Source organism: Chiloscyllium plagiosum, chromosome 18 (genome assembly GCF_004010195.1).
Source record: "Chiloscyllium plagiosum isolate BGI_BamShark_2017 chromosome 18, ASM401019v2, whole genome shotgun sequence".
In the NCBI taxonomy this organism is placed as follows: domain Eukaryota; kingdom Metazoa; phylum Chordata; class Chondrichthyes; order Orectolobiformes; family Hemiscylliidae; genus Chiloscyllium; species Chiloscyllium plagiosum.
The window spans coordinates 51,769,926-51,777,555 of NC_057727.1; the positions used below are offsets into that span (position 1 = coordinate 51,769,926).

The following is a 7,630-nucleotide window of genomic DNA, read 5'->3' on the forward strand; positions in this document are numbered from 1 at the left end:
TAAACTTCAATAATCTTTGGGTTTTTTTCTTTGTCACACACCTCAAATGTTAAATTTATACATGTTCAAAGGTCATAGAGTGATGCTTCTCAATTTCCTTCCAGTGCACCTCCACTTCAAGACCTGAAAACTGTCCCAAACCCAGCAGGTTTGGATGAGAGTGGGTGGGAAGTGAAGGAATGAGACAGCAGGAATGGAAATAAGGGGAAAGGGAAGGGCAAGTGATGGGTGATAGGTGTTGACAATGTCACAGTTTCTCTACCCCACCCCCCCACCCCACCCCCCTCACTCTAGGATACCTTGCTTTAGGAGCTGACCACTGTGCAAAATTAAACTGGGCAGATGAATGATAAATCAACAACACAAAATCACTTCAGCAATTTAAGATTGACAGTCCAGAAGGCAGAATGTGCAAACCCATCTTACAGTACTTTAATTTCTTCATACATTTGTTTAAAGCAAGCAATACTTTACTCCTGGTTTCGAATCTTTGGTATAGATCAAATGGGAAAGTATGTCCTTTGCACTGTTCTGGCATCTTTTTCTCCCCCTCCTCAGTGGACTGGGAATGGGCTGTTCATTCTCATTCATTTTATCATGTAATATACCATTAGTGTTCAAACGGAATGTCTTTTCAAATTGTTCAGCCACCATTGCCTGGAGTTCGTCATTACGATTTGTAAATTGTCAGGAGACTAAACGTTTACTACGCATGCACTGATAAAGTTAGCTTCACTCTCTCTAAAGCTAACCCAGAGCTCCATTTGCATTAATAATTGACTAAGTCCACATCAATTCAAACAGTATAAACTGGTAGATTCTGCACCAAAATTCCAGTGGAATGGCACATTTTGACCATCAGGATGCAGGTTTGAATGCAGCCCAGATGAATGGATTTTCCAAATTAAAGGTTATTGACCTGAAACGCTAATTCTGTTTCTCTCCATAGATGCTCCTTGACGTGAAGAGTATGTTAAGCCTTTATTGTTTCAGATTTCTAGTAACTGCAGTGTTCTACCTCTGTAATGTGATTACACTTTTGAAATCTGTTTATTTCTTTGCCAGTTCCAAAAGTCTCCTGTGAAATTACTTCTGTCAGTCTCAACTCTGTTCCCGGATAGGAGACACCCATGGTAAAAAAAACTGTTGACAATCTGAAAATAAATGACAACCTGAGTGAAGACTTTTTGAAACTTTAGCAGATTTGGGAAATTTAAAATAGCAGGTTTGACATCAAAGTTAACATCCATGGAATAAAAAAGACATAGGAGCAGCGAAGGGAAGTTTGCTGTGTTGCAGGAACTAGGAAGTAGTGTGGATTGGTTGTTTCTTGGAGTGGATGAAGATAATATAGTGTAGATCCCCAGCAATCAGTATTCCAATCACTACTTTTCTTGAACTACATTCATGACCAAGATTTGGGTGTGTAGGGCACAATTTCAAATGATGCAAAACTCGGAAGTGTTCTGAAGTAAGAAAAATATAGAACTAGATTTCAAGTGGACACTTGGCTGGTGCAATGGGCAGACACGTGTCCCAGGGAAGTTAATGTGGATGGATGTGAAAGGATACATTTGGGGTAGAATTTGGAGAGGAATTATAAAATAAATAATACAGTTCAAAAATGGTGCTGGGGCAGACATGCTTGTGGGTTGATGTGCACAAATCATTGGAGATAGCTAAACAGGGATCCTCGGTTTTATGGCTAAAGGCACAAGCTACAACAACAAAAAGTTACTAGTGTGCATTTTTAAAAACTGACCTGGCCTCAGCAGGAATACTATCCCTAAGTTTGGGCACTATACCTCAATAAGGATCTGAAGGCATTTGATAAAGAGACAGAGATTGATTCCAAGAATGAAACGCTGGAGTGAAGCATTCTATCAAGGATAGAGTGGTGAAGCTGGAGTGTTCTCCTGAGAACAAACATGGTTGAGAGATTTGATAGAGGTGTTCAAAATCATGTGGGTCAGGATGAAGTAGTCAGGGACTATCTCTTCAGATGGCAGAGAATCAATAAGTAGAGGACGCTGATTAAATTAAATAGCCAAAGGGATAAAGACAACATGAGTAAAAGCCTTTGAACACACTGAATAGTTAGGACCTGGAATACACTGCTCACACAAAAAAAATGATGGAACCAGATTAAATCACAGCTTCCAAAAGACCATTGGGTACGAACAGAAATTTACCAGGGCACTGGGAAAAGGTGTGGATTGACTCACCGAGTTGCTCTTGTAGAAAGCAGGCATGAGTACAAGGGCCAATTAGCCTCCTTCTGTGCTGTAATTGGTCTATGATTCTTTAAAAATATTATGATGGTATAATGACATGTTAGACATGTTTTATTGTTTAAGACCTAGGAAAACAGCTGGCTCAGTGGACAGCATCCTCACCTCTCAAGTAGGAGATTATAGGCATCAATCACTTTCCAAAAATTCACCTGCAGCAGCAACACTCTCCTTAATTTAGGCTGAATCACATTGCCAGTCAGACTTTCAGCTGGTTGCAGTATGCTGTCCAGGATGTGTGGATGTAGACTTGCTATAACTCAACATACCTACACTGTAACTGCTTCACGGTGACATGAATCAGTCCTGTCCAGGCAAATTAAATGTCCCAAGCATTCTTCAGCACCTTAGATCATGGTGTAACTTATAAAAACCTTTGCAAATCATGCAAGTGGCATAAAAAAAAAATCAAATTATCACTATCCCTCGCCTCTGGTACAAAATGTGACAATTTTACATTGGCCTGATTAGTAGCTTAGGGAGACCTGATCTACAAAGTTAAATTCAAAGGGCTAACAGTATTGAGGAAATGCTTGCAGTGTCAGAGATAAGACTGAATAACCAGACATGAAATGTGGGGAATTGCTTTTTTATTCAATGAGCCGTTGTCTGAAAGGATAGTGGAAGGAATTTCAATATTAACTTGTAAAAGGGAACTGGAAAAATAATTTCAAGGGAAAGATTTCCATGGCGACAAGGAAAAGGCAGGGGATTTGGTCTTGGTTCATTAGCTTCGTCAAAGAACTGGTCCAGGCACAATCGACCAAATGGACTTATCTTTGTACCATATCATTTGAGATTGTACAAATCTCGACCACATTTGCTTTATTCAATTGCTCAGATGTACTTAAAAATATGGCTCAATTTAACAAAAGTAAGAAGTTGGCCTGTTGTATAAGATGCCATTGGGCTTTGTTCTAGCGTAATTCTATCTAAAATGCTTTGAGATGTTTCTCAGAGATGAAAAAGACACCATAGAAATGAAAAATGCATTAAATTATGAAATCTTTGCACTTTAGCAGACAAAAATAAGTGGCATTGCAGCAGTATAAACACGATAGCCTACAAATAATTAAACCTACCTGTAATTAAGCACAACAGGGTATTAGTGATTTACATAATTTATATACGCAAGATAAAAATGGGGACAAGAAATAGTAATTTTGAAAACTGTGTGGCTGAATTTGATTCAGATACAGTGGCTGTTCAGTTTTTCCTATTTAATATGATGCAAACTGGCAAATTAAATGGTTTGCTAAAAATTCAGTCGAAGACACACCAGGCACATTTTCAGGCTGCAGAGAAAACTGCACAGGAAGATCACTGCAATCATTAAGAAAACAGATGAAACAGCACGCATAGCAACAGGACATTTCCAGGGGTTTGAAGAATAGCTAACCAACCAGGGACAGCCAGAGGTCAGAAAGCATTCTGAGAAGAACTTGTGATGTTGCCTGCAGCAACAGGAAAACAAACCAGCACCAAAAGAAAATGCCAGCCTGCCCTAAATAACATCAGAGAGTAGCATTAGGCTAAAATTTAAGCACATTGTGAAAAACTGTTATGCAAATCAAACTTCTGTCATATATAACGGAAATCACAATGATTATGAAGCAACATGTGCATCAAAATGCACATTTGCATGGTATAAACAGCAGTGATATCTATGCCCAATGAATATGATACGTGACTTGGAGTAAAAGCAAAAAACTATGGATGATAGGAACCTGAAATACAAACAGATTCTGCTGGAGAAACGCAGCAGGTCAGTCAGCATCTAAAGAGAGAGAAAGAGAGAGAAAAGAGTGAATGTTTCAAATCTAGAACTGATACATGCCTTGCTTTTCTCCCCTACTGGCTGCATTTTTTTCTTTAATGTTGTTGATATCTTCCGACTTTTGTTTTGAAATTAATATTTCAAGGTGCTGAGAGATACAAATGCATTTATTATTGTGTATGGGTCCGAAAGGATTAATACTTAATTGATTGCAGTATGCACCAGCCACTGCAATGATGTCATGAGGACTTGGTCAAAGTAAAGAAGATGCTATAGGAGACAGATCTGGGGCTAGTCCTAATAGTCTTTGTAGCAATGTAAGTCATAGCTATGTAATCTGTACATAGTTACAGAAATCCTTTTTTTTTTAACTCAACAAGGGGTGGCACAGTGGCTCAATGGTTACCACTGCTGCCTCACAACACCAGGGACCTGGGTTCAATTCCAGCCAAGAGCGAATGTCTGTGTCCTCCAGGTGCTCCCGTTTCCTCCCACAATCCAAAAATGTACAGGTTAGGTGGATTGGCCATTCTAAATTGCCCATAGTGTTAAGTTCATTAGACAGGGGAAATATAGAGGCGTTGAGTAATTGGATCACTCTTTGGAGGGTCAGTGTGGACTTGTTGGGCCAAAAGGCCTGTTTTTACACTATAGGGGTTCTAAGTTAAAGACTCTCCTAGTCAGCCCAGAAAAGCAGATATCTTAATCTGCACTAGATCATTTCAGTTTTGAAGGAATCCACACGTTGGAATTGGTCACCAGCACTATTTGCAATTGGGGGCAACCGAGAAAAAAAAGAATTTAGACGTTTGAGAAAAGCAAGGGGAAAGGATATTGGTGATCAGGAAGACTTCAAGAGAAAGGTGGAAGCAAGCCCCACAAACCTCATGACAATACTTCAGAGAATGACTGGGAAATTCCTCAGAACTGACAGAACATGTACAGAAACAGAAGAAATCTGCAGCTCCAGGGCCAAAGTACAGGCTGAATCTCAAGGCAGTTAAGTCTAATGCAAGTCTGTGGAAATGGACCGAGTCGGATTGAGCCGGTGAGCTGACCAGACATCGAGGATTGTTCAAGTTAAAACCAAACGTGCCTTGGACAAAACTGGGAATAGTAATTCAGGTGAAAAGGTGAAAGTTACAGATTTGATTCAGCACTGTCACAAACCTCACAGGTACTACAAAACAGGGCTAAAAAGAAAATGCAACTAAAGGGCCATGAGAGAAAACTCAATTTCCAGGAGCAGAGAGCTGGACAATTGCTCACTAAACCACGAAAAGACAATAAGCTTTGGGCAATTTACAGAGCTAGGTGATTCTGGTCAGACACAGAAATTTGTTTGAGAGACAAGGTGAACATAATAGAAGTCTTAGCAAGGTTCCAAAACATGAGAAAACATTTACTTCAGCCATAAAAGGTGGTAAAGCACCCATTACAGCTCAAGAGTGTAGGAGAAAAAAACCTACCTTATTGCAAGATAGCATGGGGGAACCCTCCAGTCTCCCTACAGAACACAGGAGAATCACCATTACTGTAAAATAAATGCAAGGTAAAGTATGTCATCACATTAGGAAGCTATGGTATCAGAAACAGTATTGTCAGGAAGATTTAACTTTAGAGAAGCACCAAACAGAAAATTCAATATCTCAGAGAAGGCAATTCTTGAGTTATAGAATACCTTCTGAACTGGATAATTACATAAAACTCACAGAAATCAATGTACTTCTGTACACAAGTGAGCATACAGCAGATAAAGTTTTTGCTCATCAAGGGAGAACGGAAATATCAGAGTAACGCAAGTTATTGAAAGCCTTTCATTTTATTTCAATCATAGATCTATTAAAATTCCTGGAAATACAAGGTCCAACAAAAGAAAGCAACATCCACTGAACTCCTAGATGATTTCAATAATTATCTCCACAGGCTAATTGAGAAATGTGAATATCTTAGCAATGTTAAAATTAATAAGAGACCGAATGCGGCAGCTGTTACTTGTGAATCTTTGTCAGGAGAATGCCACTCAGATGGTGAGCAAACCAAGGGTCTGGAAGCAAAACAGATTAATCCTTAGAAAAGATAAAATTTTTCACAGGATATATGCAGAATTAAGTTATTTCTTAAGGCACAAAACCACAAAGCCATACCAGATAAGCCAACACAGTATAACAGACACCAGGCTCCAAAAGCCTTTCCTAGAACAGTGCAGCAAAGAAACCTCACAGTTTCAAACAGTGCCCAGATTTTAAAACCAAGATATTTTAGTTGTAAGAAAGTTTGTCATTTTCAGAAAATGCGCCAAATCAGGATACTGCCACAGAAAAGCAGAAGATCCAAGAACTAGCCATGCAAAGAGATAAATTAGATAGTCTCACGTAGAAGGTAAAACTGAAGCTTTATCGGAAAAATCAGTGACCCAAACCAAACATTTTCCAGTCAGATATTTACATCAATGGGCATCTCATGAATTTCAAGTTAGACGCTTGAGCAACTAACACAGTATTGTCAGATAGAGAGTCTCGACTGTTGAAACACTGCTTACAACTGACAAGGATTCAGCTGTATGGTTCTGGGAAAGCAGTACTTAATGTTACAGATATGCTCCAATGCTGGGTCATCAAATACTACAACATGCTAACGTTTGTCACAACATACAATTTTACTCCTGAATAACAGAGGTTATTCATTTCATTTCACGTCAATTCATAAGGTGAAAGTGGTTGAACAACAAATGTTCGACAAAGAAAAATGTAGACAATTTTGCTTGGCTTTGCATGCTCATAACAAAAACGAAATAAAAAGCAGAATCTCCTGAGATGAGCTGCATTAAAATATTCCACTGACAATGAGATGGATGGCTGTGACGAAAATGGCTTGGCTGAAAGGCTTCCCCTGTTATCAAAGCTGAGTTGTGTCAAATTGTCATACACCACAGTGAACAACTACTTACTCCAAAATTAAGTCTGCCAACAGTATGGCTGAGCTGATCAGGCAAGGTAAATTCAGACAAAATATCTCCCCTTCTTCAGGAACGAGGCTGGTGTGCCAAGCGGGCTGAGATAAAAGGTGGGGAGGGTGCTGGGAATACGATAGGTGGAAGGAGTTGAGGGTGAGGGTGATAGGCCGGAGAGGTGGTGGGGCGGAGAGGTCGGGAAGAAGATTGCAGGTCAAGAGGGCGATTCAGAATCCGGGGATTGGGACTGACATAAGGTGAGGGGAGGGGAAATGAGGAAGCTGGAGAAATCTACATTCATCCCATGTGGTTGGAGGGTTCCTAGACGGAAGATGAGGCGCTCTTCCTCCAGGCATCGTGTGGCCAGGGTCTGGCAATGGAGGAGGCCAAGGACCTGCATGACCTTGGTGGAGTGGGAGGGGGAGTTAAAGCATTCAGCCACGGGCGGTTGGGTTGGTTGATGCGGGTGTCCCAGAGGTGTTCCCTGAAATGTTCTGCAAGTAGGCGGCCTGTCTCCCCAATGTAGAGGAGATCACATCGGGTGCAGCGGATACAGTAAATGATGTGCGTGGAGGTGCAGGTGAATTTGCGACGGATATGGAAGGATCC

General features: G+C 40.3%; 1 long non-coding RNA gene across 1 annotated transcript in view; it reads right to left on the reverse strand.

Moving 5' to 3' along the window:
• Positions 1 to 342: 342 nt before the first annotated feature.
• Positions 343 to 7,630, reverse strand: part of LOC122559097 — a 141,942-nt gene continuing 134,654 nt past the window's right edge. Inside the window, exons 2-3 of the long non-coding RNA XR_006314345.1 lie at positions 5,538 to 5,575; positions 343 to 1,154 (exon numbers count right to left, since the gene is read on the reverse strand). This is a non-coding gene — a long non-coding RNA (uncharacterized LOC122559097). The remainder of the gene's footprint in view (positions 1,155 to 5,537; positions 5,576 to 7,630) is intronic.